Here is a 13,871-nt window from a genome sequence, read left to right as displayed (position 1 = left end):
TTATACTCAGTTGAGCAGAGCTCACAGAGTATATTAAGTTTGATTGGATAACGGTTGGTTGTACATATATAAAGGAATCGAGATAGATATAGACTTCCATATATCAAAATAATCAGGATCGAAAAAAAATTTGATTGAGCCATGTCCGTCCGTCCGTCCGTCCGTCCGTCCGTCAACACGATAACTTGAGTAAATTTTGAGGTATCTTGATGAAATTTGGTATGTAGGTTCCCGAGCACTCATCTCAGATCGCTATTTAAAATGAACGATATCGGACTATAACCACGCCCACTTTTTCGATATCGAAAATTTCGAAAAACCGAAAAAGTGCGATAATTCATTACGAAAGACAGATAAAGCGACGAAACTTGGTAGATGAGTTGAACTTATGACGCAGAATAGAAAACTAGTAAAATTTTGGACAATGGGCGTGGCAACGCCTACTTTTAAAAGAAGGTAATTTAGATGTTTTGCAAGCTGTAATTTGTCAGTCGTTGAAGATATCATGATGAAATTTGGCAGGGACGTTACTCCTATTACTATATGTACGCCTAATAAAAATTAGCAAAATCGGAGAAGGACCACGCCCACTTTTAAAAAAAAATTTGTTTAAAGTAAAATTTTAACAAAAAATTTAATATCTTCACAGTATATAAGTAAATTATGTCAACATTCAACTCCAGTAATGATATGGTGCAACAAAATACAAAAATAAAAGAAAATTTCAAAATGGGCGTGGCTCCGCCCTTTTTCATTTAATTTGTCTAGGATACTTTTAACGCCATAAGTCGAACAAAAATTAACCAATCCTTTTGAAATTTGGTAGGGGCATAGATTTTATGATGTTAACTGTTTTCTGTGAAAACGGGCGAAATCGGTTGATGCCACGCCCAGTTTTTATACACAGTCGTTCGTCTGTCCTTCCGCATGGCCGTTAACACGATAACTTGAGCAAAAATCGACATATCTTTAATGAACTTAGTTCACGTACTTACTTGAACTCACTTTATCTTGGTATGAAAAATGAACGAAATCCGACAATGACCACGCCCACTTTTTCGATATCGAAAATTACGAAAAATTAAAACAATGCCATAATTCTATACCAAATACGAAAAAAGGGATGAAACATGGTGAGGTAATTGGATTGGTTTATTGACGCGAAATATAACTTTAGAAAAAACTTTATAAAATGGTTGTGACACCTACCATATTAAGTAGAAGAAAATGAAGAGTTCTGCAGGACGAAATAAAAAACCCTTAAAATCGTGGCAGGTATTACATATATAAATAAATTAGCGGTATCCAACAGATGATATTGTGGATCACCCTGGTCCACATTTTGGTCGATATCTGGAAAACGCCTTCACATATACAACTACCAACACTCCCTTTTAAAACTCTCATTAATACCTTTAATTTGATACCCATGTCGTACAAACACATTCTAGAGTCACCCCTGGTCCACCTTTATGGCGATATCTCGAAAAGGCGAACACCTATAGAACGAAGGCCCACTCCCTTTTAAAAATACTTATTAACACCTTTCATTTGATACCCATATCGTACAAACAAATTCTAGAGTCACCCCTGGTCCACCTTTATGGCGATATCCCTAAATGGCGTCCACCTATAGAACTATGGCCCACTCCCTCATAAAATACTCTTTAATGTCTTTTATTTGATACACATGTCATACAAACACATTCCACGGTTTCCCTCGGTTCATTTTCCTACATGGTTATTTTCCCTTATGTTGTCACCATAGCTCTCAACTGAGTATGTAATGTTCGGTTACACCCGAACTTAACCTTCCTTACTTGTTATTATTATTTTTATTATTATTTATTTATTACGGCTTTCTTAAACCTAACTTAAATCTATTTTACAATGTTTATAATTGTATTCTGGGCTATGCAATCTAGAATAGTTACATCTGTGTCCTACCGTAGAGTACTATGGATGGGAGATCATGCGAACAAAGTGTTGTGCTAGTGTAGTATGTAGGTATTTTACGCATGTTAGTAAAGCGCGAAGGCAACATCTGCGCGGCGCTGTACTGAGTTAATCGAGTGATTAGTTTCAGTATGTGCTTCGGCAACCTTTTTTGTATGCTTGGAAGCCTTGGCGCTACATAGCAGAATAGTTTCGCTGCACTTCTATCGATGCTATGGAAGCCCGCCTGTACAGCACTAAATTGGTAGGTTCTACAATAATTGTACAATTTTTGTTTAAATTTATTGGAATGACATGATTTAATATCATTAGGTAGTTCATTATAGGATTTAAGACCTTTATAATACAGATTACAGAATTTACAGAGTGCATATCTTTTACATATTCAAGTTACTTATGCATGGTGAAATAGACAGAGGTTTAAAATTATAAAATGTAAAGTCACTGATTATTAAAGTTAACCATATCAAGAAATGTTGAAATAAATATATTGCAAATGCAAGCTTATATCTGCAAGTGAAATAGTCTCGCGGTCTGAGAATATATATTTGGAGAAGATCAAAAAATGCCGGGCCTTTGAATAATACAATCACATTTTATGTGTTTTTGATATAAAGAGGAACACTGTGCACAACTATTTGACGTCTACCGTTTCAGGTTTTTAAACGCATTTTTCTCCACCTTCACTGCACTATAACCCACAAAAAGTACTTCATTATATTCCTTATTTATGTGGCAATTGATTTCTTCTTAACTTTTAAAAAAATAATGCTTTTTTTTGTAGAAAATACCAAAATACAGTTTTACAATATAAAATGTCAAAACATTGAGTCAGAGTTACCGTCGCTATTGAATGCGAGAACCACATTTTGGATTTATGATTGGAAATTATTTTTTCGCAACAATATTTTATTCCAATTATGTTTTATAAATGTATTAACTCATTTATTCGTGTTTCTTATTTATTTCAATCAGAACTGAAGCATTTAAAATTTAATTTCATTGATTTGGGGCAAAATTCCCCGAATAAAACTTTTAAGAATCAAACAAAATGTTTTAAATGAAATATGGCAGCCCGGTTATTTATAACTATTTTGACACTTTCAAACCAATCACAGGTATGTTAGCCATCAAAAGTACGAAAGTATCAACCCTGAAAGCGGATATTTGAATGGAAGTGAATGAAAAAGTGATTGCAGTCAACAAATTTTGCAATCACTCGTGAGTGGGAGTGCTCTCGATGCATTCACAATCAAGCTGAATGCTTTTTTTACAGTCATGCAATCACTAAGGGAATTTTTGAATGGAAAAAATTAAATCGCATTCAAACTTGGCTTATATATTTGAAATCAAACAATCATATTTGTAAAATGAATCAATCTTGATTTATAACTATATTGATTGAATCATTTTACAGCTCTGCCTATCGGTTACCCGTATTGGTTACCTTCTGTCAAATCGCTTTCTGATATCTGTGGTACTAAAAAGGCGGGGGGATAGTTGTCGTAGTTTTCTTATAATTTACGCAAATTTATGTTCTTCCTTCAGCTACAGCTGGAATATTTGGAATATTGCTATGCGCACATCGTCAAAATCAAATTTCCTAGAATGAGAAAGAAACTAATATCAGTAAGGATAGAATAAAATTTTTAATATATTTAACCCGAGAAGTGTTCTATAAATAGGGCTCCACAATTAGCTCTTTTTTGAGAGGCCAAAGGCACAAGGGACTCAAGGAGATTTCAGATAACTAGAATCAGAGGTACCCGAAGATACTTCGCTGTTGCATTCATAGAGAACACAACATTATAACAAGGGATAATTGATTGATGTTACGAAGGAAATTAGAGGTGTTACAAAAACAAACAAATGCAGATGACTGGTTAAGTCAACAACAACAACAACAACAACAACAACTATTTATTTCATTATCCGAAGTTCTTGTATGAACGTGCAGTATGAAAAGTGCAAAGTACTGCTAAAACTGATTTCCCCGAGTAACCCGGGAACGAATTGATGTGACTACGCCTATCCTTTTTTAGCAGCAGGGTCTAGAACCAGTTCCCTGTTGGACAGGAAAATAAACGTTTGGTTATCTCCAAGTTGATCATATGCTATTACAGAATATACTCGTTTGCTGCATCCGACCAGTACATCCAACTATCCCAGATTTTCTGGGCTCAGCAAGGGTATCGTCCTGAATGGTGCATTTGTTGCACGCTGCTGCCTGGCCGCTCACCCAACAACACAAGACACGACGGAACTTTCCTTGGGACACCCAAGGTCACTAACGCTTCTCATGGCTCCAGCGGGTTAGGGGGCTTAGAGTATACCCGCGGTAGGCATGCCTGCGTAAGAGGCGATTAAAATACCAAATTGGTTCAGGGGGTTGTGTAGCGAACCCGTTCAATGGGTTGCCAGCACAATATATAGCTTCTCCAACCCAATTGTGAACCTCACCTACCCGTGGCGAATCGTGTTTCTTTAACAGCTGAGGCTCTGGCTACCCTATGTTCCTTATGGATCTACATTTGAAGGCGCATAGTTAACTGACATCGCTTACTTAAACGGTTGATTCTAAAGTAAAAACCAAAACAAAATATAGGTAAGGTTGAACTGGCGGGTTCATGACGACCTAACATAGACTGAATGAGTCCGTAGTGTTACCAGAAGTTTGTTTTAACGACCAAGCTAAAAACCCTATCAACAACCAGGACATGTTATAAAATAAGTCCGTCCTCTTGACAAATACCAGAAGCTTCCTAGAACTTAAGACACTTGCTGCTTCTAGATTTGCAAGCTGTCAGCTGGAATCTTAGCCTAGCAAGCGCAGGGCACGAGCACAGAACGTAATCGATCGTTTCCTCCTTCAACCCGCACTTCCTATATCTGCTATCACTGACCAAGCCTAATTTAAAGGCATGTGACGCCAGAAGGCAGTGTCCAGTAAGAAGAGTTTTCGGACCCAGAGCCAAAATATCAGTATCTCTAAAAGCACATCCGAGCATTTTCAAGCGGAAGTATTCGCCATAAGTTAGTGCGCTAAGCTGAACCTTCAGCGCTGATACCCCAATGAAACAATTGCCATACTCAGTCAGGCAGTCAGGCCCCACTAAAGGCATTTGCGGCGTTCGAAATAAAGTCAGCACTGGTCCTTCAGTGCGTAGAAAAGCTAAATCAATTAGGCACACAACGTAGTACTGTTGCCTTGGGTCCTAGGCCACAGAGGAGTAGAGGGTAATGAGCAGGCTGACTCAGTGTTTAATTTATTACGTCCCTCCCAGCAGATACTCTCCTCTTCCGGGAAGGTATCGACCCCAATCCGGGTCTTTCTCGTGACCCCGGTCCTGAGAAATGAGTTTGTTGCGTTTGACGGGAAAAGAATCTTTTTAGGACGGTCATATATATAAGGGCCTGAAATATTTCAATGAACTTCCTAATCACATAAAAAGTAGTAATAACTTCAATACTTTTAAAAAAAGTTTATTGGAGCATTGTAAAACCCTTCCAATAAGATAAAGTTTTTCTCTTATTTTTTACATGATATATCCGATACTGGAGCGCGAAGAGGGAATGGTAATATTGGAAGCAGCAAAATACAATGCATCCGGCCCTAAGGAAAAGAAAATCGGTCGCCACCTGTAACTCCAGACAGTTCCAACAACTAATTTCGCTGGAATTCGGTATTTCCAGCTGATATTTACTGTTGCTGATCGGAATCACTCGCATTCCGACAGCATTAATATAACAATAAAATTATATGTGTAACAAAAATAACGAAAATAAGGCCAAACAAAAGTTGGAGCAGGGGGGATTGGAAACACGTCCTTTTCAACCTCCCATTATATGTTGAGCTGTGCTAATCGGAATCTTCATGCAATCCGACAGCGTCTTTACTAAACAAAGTTGAGGGGTGATAGGATACACGTTATTTTCAATTTCCAACATCCAAAGACATGTTTAGCTGTGTTGATCGGAGACTAATACATTCCGACAGCTTAAAATAGACATATAATTGAAAAATATAAGTTCCAAATTTTGTTGCCTTAAGCTGGGAGCACTGGAGGATTGGAAACGCGTCCTTTCCAACCTTCCTTAAATGAGTGGCTCCCAGACTCGTCCCTTTGTCACGCTAGTAAATATGCTGATCGGAATCGCATGGCATTCCAACAGCATATTCAATAGAAATAAGTGATTATAACAATGAATTGTACTTAGTAGTTTAAGTTTTAGGCCTAAACAGCCGTAATAATCAATAAATTAAATTAAAACAAGTAAGGACGGGACTGTCTTCGGCTGTGCCGAAGACTTCATACCTTTCATGAATGGGGCTGAACAATAATCTTATCCCGTTCGTAATCTCCGAATAATCGGATGTATAAGATAAGAAATATATAGTGAACAGATCTACATACCTAAACGATTTTTAAGATAAATATAAAATAAAACAAGTAAGGAAGGTTAAGTTCGGGTGTAACCGAACATTACATACTCAGTTGAGAGCTATGGTGACAACATAAGGGAAAATAACCATGTAGGAAAATGAACCGAGGGAAACCCTGGAATGTGTTTGTATGACATGTGTATCAAATGAAAGGCATTAAAGAGTATTTTATGAGGGAGTGGGCCATAGTTTTATAGGTGGACGCCATTTAGGGATATAGCCATAAAGGTGGATCAGGGTTGACTCTAGAATGCGTTTGTACGATATGGGTATCAAATGAAAGGTATTAATGAGTATTTTAAAAGGGCGTGGACCTAAGTTCTATAGATGGACGCGTTTTCGAGATATCGCCGTAAAGATGGACCAGGGGTGACTCTAGAATGCGTTTGTACGATATGGGTATCAAATGAAAGGTGTTAATGAGCATTTTAAAAGGGAGTAATCCTTAGTTCCATAGGTGGACGCCGTTTCGAGATATCGCCATAAAGGTGGACCAGGGGTGACCCTAGAATTCGTTTGCACAATATGGGCATCAAACGAAAGGAGTTAATGAGTATTTTAAGAGGGAGTGGGCCTTAGTTCTATAGGTGGATGCATTTTCGAGGTATCGCAATAAAGGTGGACCAGGGGTGACTCTAGACTTTGTTTGTACGATATGGGTATCAAATGAAAGGAGTTAATGAGTATTTTAAGAGGGAGTGGGCCTTAGTTCTATAGGTGGATGCATTTTCGAGGTATCGCAATAAAGGTGGGCCAGGGGTGACTCTAGAATTCGTTTGTGCAATATGGGTATCAAACGAAAGGAGTTAATGAGTATTTTAAAAGGGAGTGGGCCTTAGTTCTATAGGTGGACACCGTTTCGTGATATCGCCATAAAGGTGGGCCAGGGGTGACTCTAGAATTCGTTTGTGCAATATGGGTATCAAACGAAAGGAGTTAATGAGTATTTTAAGAGGGAGTGGGCCTTAGTTCTATAGGTGGATGCATTTTCGAGGTATCGCAATAAAGGTGGACCAGGGGTGACTCTAGACTTTGTTTGTACGATATGGGTATCAAATGAAAGGTGTTAATGAGTATTTTTAAAAGGGAGTGGGCCTTCCTTTATAGGTGTTCGCCTTTTCGAGATATCGCCATAAAGGTGGACCAGGGGTGACTTTAGAATTTGTTTGTATGATATGGGTATCAAATGAAAGGTGTTAATGATTATTTTAAAAGGGCGTGGGGCTTAGTTCTATAGGTGTTCGCCTTTTCGAAATATCGCCATAAAGTTGGACCAGGGGTGACTCTAGAATGAGTTTGTGCAATATGGGTATCAAACGAAAGGAGTTAATGAGTATTTTAAGAGGGAGTGGGCCTTAGTTCTATAGGTGGATGCATTTTCGAGGTATCGCAATAAAGGTGGACCAGGGGTGACTCTAGACTTTGTTTGTACGATATGGGTATCAAATGAAAGGAGTTAATGAGTATTTTAAGAGGGAGTGGGCCTTAGTTCTATAGGTGGATGCATTTTCGAGGTATCGCAATAAAGGTGGGCCAGGGGTGACTCTAGAATTCGTTTGTGCAATATGGGTATCAAACGAAAGGAGTTAATGAGTATTTTAAGAGGGAGTGGGCCTTCGTTTTATAGGTGTTCGCCTTCTCGAGATATCGCCATAAAGGTGGACCAGGGCTGAATCTAGAATTCGTTTGCACAATATGGGCATCAAACGAAAGGAGTTAATGAGTATTTTAAGAGGGAGTGGGCCTTAGTTCTATAGGTGGGTGCATTTTCGAGGTATCGCAATAAAGGTGGACCAGGGGTGACTCTAGACTTTGTTTGTACGATATGGGTATCAAATGAAAGGAGTTAATGAGTATTTTAAAAGGGCGTGGGGCTTAGTTTTATAGGTGTTCGCCTTTTCGAGATATCGCCATAAAGGTGGACCAGGGGTGACTTTAGAATTTGTTTGTATGATATGGGTATCAAACGAAAGGAGTTAATGAGTATTTTAAAAGGGAGTGGGCCTTAGTTCTATAGGTGGACACCGTTTCGTGATATCGCCATAAAGGTGGGCCAGGGGTGACTCTAGAATTCGTTTGTGCAATATGGGTATCAAACGAAAGGAGTTAATGAGTATTTTAAGAGGGAGTGGGCCTTAGTTCTATAGGTGGATGCATTTTCGAGGTATCGCAATAAAGGTGGACCAGGGGTGACTCTAGACTTTGTTTGTACGATATGGGTATCAAATGAAAGGAGTTAATGAGTATTTTAAGAGGGAGTGGGCCTTAGTTCTATAGGTGGATGCATTTTCGAGGTATCGCAATAAAGGTGGGCCAGGGGTGACTCTAGAATTCGTTTGTGCAATATGGGTATCAAACGAAAGGAGTTAATGAGTATTTTAAAAGGGAGTGGGCCTTAGTTCTATAGGTGGACATCGTTTCGTGATATCGCCATAAAGGTGGGCCAGGGGTGACTCTAGAATTCGTTTGTGCAATATGGGTATCAAACGAAAGGAGTTAATGAGTATTTTAAGAGGGAGTGGGCCTTAGTTCTATAGGTGGATGCATTTTCGAGGTATCGCAATAAAGGTGGACCAGGGGTGACTCTAGACTTTGTTTGTACGATATGGGTATCAAATGAAAGGTGTTAATGAGTATTTTTAAAAGGGAGTGGGCCTTCGTTTTATAGGTGTTCGCCTTTTCGAGATATCGCCATAAAGGTGGACCAGGGGTGACTTTAGAATTCGTTTGTGCAATATGGGTATCAAACGAAAGGAGTTAATGAGTATTTTAAGAGGGAGTGGGCCTTTCTGGACCAGGGGTGACTCTAGACTTTGTTTGTACGATATGGGTATCAAATGAAAGGTGTTAATGAGTATTTTTAAAAGGGAGTGGGCCTTCGTTCTATAGGTGTTCGCCTTTTCGAAATATCGCCATAAAGTTGGACCAGGGGTGACTCTAGAATGAGTTTGTACGATATGGGTATCAAATTAAAGGTATTAATGAGAGTTTTAAAAGGGAGTGGTGGTGGTTGTATATGTGAAGGCGTTTTCCAGATATCGACCAATTTGTGGACCAGGGTGACCCAGAACATCATCTGTTGGATACCGCTAATTTATTTATATATGTAATACCTGCCAAGATTTTAAGGGTTTTTTATTTCGCCCTGCAGAACTTTTTCATTTTCTTCTACTTAATATGGTAGGTGTCACAACCATTTTATAAAGTTTTTTCTAAAGTTATATTTCGCGTCTATAAAACAATCCAATTAGCTTACCATATTTCATCCCTTTTTTCGTATTTGGTATAGAATTATGGCATTTTTTTCATTTTTCGTAATTTTCGATATCGAAAAAGTGGGCGTGGTCATAGTCGGATTTCGTTCATTTTTCATACCAAGATAAAGTGAGTTCAGATAAGTACGTGAACTGAGTTTAGTAAAGATATATCGATTTTTGCTCAAGTTATCGTGTTAACGGCCATGCGGAAGGACAGACGGACGACTGTGTATAAAAACTGGGCGTGACATCAACCGATTTCGCCCATTTTCACAGAAAACAGTTATCGCCATAAAATCTATGCCCCTACCAAATTTCAAAAGGATTGGTTAATTTTTGTTCGACTTATGGCGTTAAAAGTATCCTAACAAATTAAATGAAAAAGGGCGGAGCCACGCCCGTTTTTAAATTTTCTTTTATTTTTGTATTTTGTTGCACCATATCATTACTGGAGTTGAATCTTGACATAATTTACTTATATACTGTAAAGATATTAAATTTTTTGTTAAAATTTTACTTTAAAAAAATTTTTTTTTTAAAAGTGGGCGTGGTCCTTCTCCGATTTTGCTAATTTTTATTAAGCGTACATATAGTAATAAGAGTAACGTTCGTGCCAAATTTCATCATGATATCTTCAGCGACTGCCAAATTACAGCTTGCAAAAATTTTAAATTACCTTCTTTTAAAAGTGGGCGGTGCCACGCCCGTTGTCCAAAATTTTCTATTTTGCGTCGTAAGTTCAACTTATCTACCAAGTTTCGTCGCTTTATCGGTCTTTTGTAATGAATTATCGCACTTTTTCGGTTTTTCGAAATTTTCATCAAGATACCTCAAAATTTACTCAAGTTATCGTGTTAACGGACGGACGGACGGACGGACGGACATGGCTCAATCAAATTTTTTTTCGATCCTGATTATTTTGATATATGGAAGTCTATATCTATCTCGATTCCTTTATATATGTACAACCAACCGTTATCCAATCAAACTTAATATACTCTGTGAGCTCTGCTCAACTGAGTATAAAAACTATGTGAGAATGCAAAGCTTCACGTTTTTTGTGGTCTGCATGTAAAAACTATGACTACGAATCACGTATTTCAAAAATATATGACGTAAACGTAACTATTTGATGAAATTTGATGAATCTTGAAGCTTCTATCCGTAAAAAAGGGGCAAAAATGACAGTTTATATGGGGTATATAACAGAGCTGGTGAAGAATGAAATCATTTGCTTTTTGAAATTAGAGATTTTCTACAATCAGTATTTCACAATTTTTTCTTCATAAGGGAATTATGCTTTCATTTTTTTAATTCTGCAGTCATGCGGAGAAAGAAGAATTTCATTCAGCATCGCATGCAATTGTAGAGATTGCTAAATTAGACTGCAGAAATGAAAATACTGAAGTCAATGAGTGCACTCAGGTGATTTCACATTTTTGTTGTGTGAAGTCATGCATTCAGTACCAATCACACACTACAAAAATGCTAAAATACTCCCAAAAATGGTATGAAAACATTTTGAGTATTTTTTGTGAAAGTAAAATTTTAAAAATTTGTTAGAACATTTTTTATAACAATCTGCTTGATGAAATAAGTTCAAGTCTCTTATTGACGTGTAATAAATTAGAAAATTTCAGAATAATGAAAAAAAAGTATGATAACTGGTCGTTGAACAGCCCTGTATTTCATATCAACTTCTTCATTGGTGTGGTAGATGTGGTGATTTTGAAAATTCGGCGTATTAAAATTAACCCTTCAAGCACATACATATTATGAATATTTTTGAAACTATTTCGCTTTTTAAGATGGCTCTTTCGAAAGAAATTTAGACCATAGTACAGGTCTACAAGTAGGATATGTAGCAGCACGCACATACACTGCCACGCTCACCTGATAAAATGCTTGTTCTTGTTCGTGTTCTTTTGTGGATGTTATTTGGCACTGTTGTACTTATTAGGACCAAAAAAAGTTTAGTAGCTGCTATCGAAAACTGCTTAAAATTTTTATTGTTATACTACAAAGAAATATACTTATTTACTTTCAAAAGAGCACTTAATTACATCTCTCTTTAATATCCATATATTTTAGACAATTTTAGTTAACGAATTGTGATATTTTATTACCGGGGACGATTGCTAAAACACGACCAAAACCGTCGGGGGAGGTATTACTAGACGCGTTTTTGCCTCGCTTCCAATAATTCGAATACTTTTTCTCTTTGGACTATTGATAACAGGACAAAACGCGTCTTTTCATTTCTCTTCCCACATTTTTGGACGGGTTATTGCAGTCGACCACGGTTTCAAAATGTTTTTCGCGGAAAACTTTTGAACGGGTAAAACTTAGCACCCGTGTTTGTATTCTTAATGCTGGAACTACGCGTTCTCAGATACCCCAATTCAAGACTTTTGTATAATTTTCTGTAGGTGCACTACATTTTCATACTAAATTGGTTCCAAAATTTTACCATCACAGCAACCCATATCTGATATTCCTCTCCATTTTTTGTTTCCCTGTGTCGCTTTCCACGACAGCAACCCCGGTAATTTTGACACTTCGTTCAGTGTCAAACGCAAGTTCCACGCAGGTTCCACTGAGTTCCACAATAGTTTGACACTGACCGAAGTGTCAAACTGCAGTCTGTTAGAAAGAGAAAGGAATTGTTTCCTTCTCATACATATCATACTTGTAAACCTGTACTATGATTTAGACAAGGATTATAAAAAATTGCAGGCTACCCAAAATGTCATTTTTGATATTTAATCGTATATAAAATTTTGCGTATTTGTAAAGTTAGTATGTAATACGAGGAAACTTTTTATTTTAATTTGAGCAATGAAGAAGATAAATTTTTTTTGTAATTAGCTAGAGGCAGACATGCAGAAATTTGAGTCTAAAACGTTTTCCTAGCCAAGTATTCATATATGATATTGATTTGCTTATATTAATATATAGATGTTTCGCGCTGAGCTAAAAGATACAGGAATTTCAGAGACTTTGGTGGTTGCCGCCGTGGTATTATAAGTGTTTGAGTATTTTGTCAAAGGTTTCTAGAAATTATGGTAGTTTCAAATCCAGGATTCCCGCTTATTGAATCAAGGAAACTGTTGTACATTAAAACTTGTAGCTAATAAATATTTAAAACAAGTCTACCGAAATTCCATCGTATACTTATAAATCATTTTTAGTCCCAAAAATTGTCAGTCTTCAATATAATTACAAATCAAAAATGTGTGAGGAATATTATTCAAAAAATATACTTTTGGCGGAGATAATTTCCGGCGAAGCGATGTGTTTTATTGAATCACCAAATCCATCTCAGGATATCCAACATGTAAAAGAGGCAGAGGACGTAATATCTATTTTGGACACTCAAGAGTAAAAATTGGAAAAGAAAAAGTTGTCTACAGAAATTTTTTACCCACCTGTAAAGTTTGCATCAACGGTTTCAATAAATTTCTTTTTTCCCCGTGATCATTTTGATACATGAAAGTCTTTATTTATCTCCATTACTTTATGCCATTACGATGCAGTGACAGATGAAACCAATAACCTTATTATCTTGGGTAGAATAAAGTAAAATAGATATATCCAAAATTTCACATCATTTGCACACCATACAACAACATATGGCACTTTTGTATAAAAACCTGTGAAAATCGGCGTGATATCGAGCAATATATTTAAGTGCGCTTTGGGTGTAAACTATTTACTTTACTGAAAAATTTCTAAACTGTACCTACTCGCTAGGAACCATGGATCTTAGACATAGTGTACAAGTACAAGTGTGTTGACTTCTTTCTGACAGCCACTCGCTTAAGTGAGGATAACGGGAAAATCTGGGTTGCCTTTGTTGTTTCGGTTGAAAACGGTCAATTAGGGTTCTGTGCAGAGACGTAAAAGATTGAAACAGGGTTTATGTAGTCACAAAAGTGTTGCTCCTGTTCCACAGCATTTTAATTTTAGATCATGTCGAAGAGTGTTCAGTTCAGAGTTATTCATTTTCATTAAAAGTTTAATTTATTACGGAGGGTTACACCTTTAAGTGTAAAAAGCTGAGAAAACGTAGAGTTTTTCTAATTATTGTGAAAAACTTTTTAATTTGAATTTCTGTACCCAAGTTTACTATATTTGTGTAACACAAGAATCTGGAGGTCAATTCCTTAACTATGAAAAACTGAAAAATGTACACTTATTGAAAACTCATTTGC

This window comes from Eurosta solidaginis, chromosome 4 (assembly GCF_040869045.1).
Source record: "Eurosta solidaginis isolate ZX-2024a chromosome 4, ASM4086904v1, whole genome shotgun sequence".
NCBI lineage: Eukaryota > Metazoa > Arthropoda > Insecta > Diptera > Tephritidae > Eurosta > Eurosta solidaginis.
Note: the sequence above shows the minus strand (reverse complement) of the source record.